This window comes from Monopterus albus, unplaced genomic scaffold (assembly GCF_001952655.1).
Source record: "Monopterus albus unplaced genomic scaffold, M_albus_1.0 scaffold6.1, whole genome shotgun sequence".
Classification (NCBI taxonomy): Eukaryota; Metazoa; Chordata; class Actinopteri; order Synbranchiformes; family Synbranchidae; genus Monopterus; species Monopterus albus.
In genome coordinates this window covers 524,439-527,811 of record NW_018127886.1, presented here as the reverse complement: position 1 = coordinate 527,811, position 3,373 = coordinate 524,439, and positions in this window count along the sequence as shown.

Below are 3,373 nucleotides of genomic sequence, written 5' to 3'. Positions count from 1 at the left end.
ACTCACTATTTCACCATCTGTTTCTTATTGCCCACAGTTCAGTTCCCTATCTTAACTGATTTGCCCTTCTACCACACCAGACTGGAGACATAGAAGCATCTTTTTCGTTTTCCATGTTACTATAGTATAAAAACCCACCTTTGCAGCCTCAAGGCAGAGAGATAAGATGGGGCAGTGTGAGCAAGACAGAGAGAGGGAGAGAAAGATGGTGTAAAACAGGCTATATGCAAACATGACAGGAAGAGGGAGGCCAGAAACACACATTGAAGTGAAAAACAGTTACTATATCTGAGCCTGTTATGATTCCTGAGAATTTTCCAAACTATGAAAGGCCTCTGGAGCACTGTAAACGCCTAAACACGTACATTTCTCACACTGACTAAAACCACTGACATTCCTTGTGCAGCCATCTTGAACCTGTACCAGCCTTGTGTATGACACGGTGAAAAGCGCTGCCAGGGAAACTTAAAGAGAGATACTACGGATCATAAATAAGCATCGTAGAAAGTGACAGAGATTTGGCTTTGGGCACTTAGACAGTAAATAATCCTCATTACTTTTGACAAAGCTGCTCATAGTTTTGTGATATTTACTGTCAAAACACACTTTAGAGTATCTATTAAACAAGCGTTGATAGTCATCCACACTGACAATGCTAAGGCTAACACTTAACATTTAGGTTTGCTGTGGGATTTAGCCAACAGGTTATAATGCACTGGCTATCCAAATACTCTTTGATTTGATAGCCAAGGATGATATAGTGTGGAGCTGGGACCGTATTATATGTAAACCTATCCTCTCTCTGTTTATGAAAGTGTGTGATGTGGAATATAAATGTACTGGATTAGTTATGGCTCACTTTTCAACTCTGGCTCATTTAACTCAAATAACCAAAGCTCATGATTCAGGCTGTTCCAAACATCTTATTAATATCAGGAGCAAAAGATAGTGAACGTTTCGCACTAAAAAGCTACTTAGTGAAGTATGTGCAAACTTCCAGTCACACATAGAATCTGCAGAATGAAATCTTGGCATATGTGTTTGTGTAGGTTTGTGTGTGGACACGGTCCATTTTGTCTGGGTGGTGCTGGGAATAGTTTCGGCTTAAAGCTGAAAGAATGCAGGCCTCCCAAGCAAGGTCATGTGCTGATGTTTAGTAGGAGCTTTGTCAGGTCAGACTGTGACTTTCAACTATCATTCACATTACCCCACATCTTTGAGCACTTCTGTTTAACTTGCATGCCCCACAGCTCTCCCCCACTTTGCTATAATGATGGGTGACAGCCATCTCAGTGCACTTACCTAGTTGAAGGAGAAGTCAACCCAAATAGCCACTAGATATAAAACTGATATTGCATAGTAGACTTGGTGTCCTTTAAAAACTTCAGGCAGGATAAATTGGTCAACATCTGCAATATAGATTCAGATTTAATTTTTAAATATCTATATTGGAATGAAACACTTTCATGTCCAAAATATTCAGTTTTGCTTTAAATTTCACTTAATGCTTTAACACATAAGGCTAAAAAATAGAATTAGTGCTAAATATTATATAACAGTAAAGAGTGACTTCACATATTGCCAGCTTGATTCCTATGGTTCTAGTTTGGTGAGTGCATCTATATGTATGGAATTAAACCTCCCTGTGCCTTCCAGATGACATCATCTGGAGGAGTTTTGCAGCCTGCTTAAACTACATGCTTCCTCATTACCGCCATTACCTCAGTACTTCCTCATTCTTTGCAGGCCTACCTCCAAGGACAATCAAAGGACATGTCTAAACTCAAGAACTCATATAATCTCTCCAAAGTGTTCCTCATTTACTAGCAATAGGGAAAAGCTGGCAATAAAATGCCAATGTGTTCAAAAGAAAAGCAGCTTCATGATATAATAATGGATTTGATATCTGACCCTACTCTAACAGGGCCAAATCTAGAGCTGTAGAATCAGACGCACCAGTATATCGATAAGAAAGCTGGAGATGGGTTGGTTAGCAGCACCTGCTGGTGCTCTGTGATGATTGGCACCATATCTATGAGGCAGATGCACCCCCAAGGAGACAAAATTAAAACTATCTCACAGCAACAAACCTCACTGCGCTGGGTTTAATTATTTGTTTATTTTCAGACATAAGGCCAAAGTTTTTCTTCTATGCTAACATGAACTTTAAAAGTGATCATCCATTGCCAGACTCTAGTTTTTAGAGTTTCAGCACAGAACAGAGCATAAATGTGTCTATTCTGTTACAGTAGCTTCATGGTGTAGTTTTACAGAAGTCACAAAGATAACTAAAAACAGACATAAAGATAATGTATAAAATATTGTAATTGAAACCAAAGAAAAACTGTAATTCCAGCCCAGTTTCACATGAAAATGTACAATAGCTACATTGGTCTACAGCATGAAACATAGTGTCACAATAACGGCTGAAAATTTGCAACATGCCAACGTTTTTTGTGGCGTTCTTTTGCATTGCAGCCCAGTGCTCACCAAAGACATATGGTTTTGGATTATATAATGAGAAACACTCAGAAGGAGCAGGCTGGGGTGGATGGATGGACCCAACAAACATTTGAATTTCCCACAGAGTCCCATGTATTTAACATTGTTCTTTTCATTAGCATGTGTGTTAATCCAACACACAGGCTTTCTCTAACCCTAATCATGTAGTTTCTGTACCTAAACTTACCAATGTGACCTGTCTTTTGTTTTTCTTGCCAGAAATGTCAAAAGACACGGCACGGGCCAATAGAAAAGAATAGGCAAACAGAAAACATTGCCACGTCACAATTTTCAAGCATTTATTGTGAGACTAACATGTTTTGTGTTGCGCACCAACACAGCTATTATATACTTTGAAGTGAGACTGGGTGAGACTGGTAAGACTGATTCATACCCACATTTTCTGTCTAAATGCAAAATGAATCCTATAAATGCACATTACCTTGAAAATAGACCATAGTATGCTATAATATTACTTTTACAAACACGACTTCATACTGTAAATAAGACTGTGTATATTTAAACTGACTTGCTCTGAAACATGTTATAAAAGGATTATTAGTAGATTATTCACAATAGTTTCACATGCCTCTCTGCTTTTTTGTTTTGCTTCTGGGGGCTTGTTGAAAAGAGTAACAGTTCTTTGTTGACAAGTGATGAGGATGATGAGTCTTCATTTGGTGCTATATTCTGCAAAGTTCAGCTGAAGCTTTTACGAGGACTCATCGGTCTGATTTACACAAATTCATTATAACTTGTATTCTTTTAGTATAGTATTCTTTCTTTGTGTTTTCCTAGACAGTGTGTTCTTGCTGAGCTACAGTGAAGAGATAATTTCATACTAACAATAGAGACTAACATTAAAAGAAAA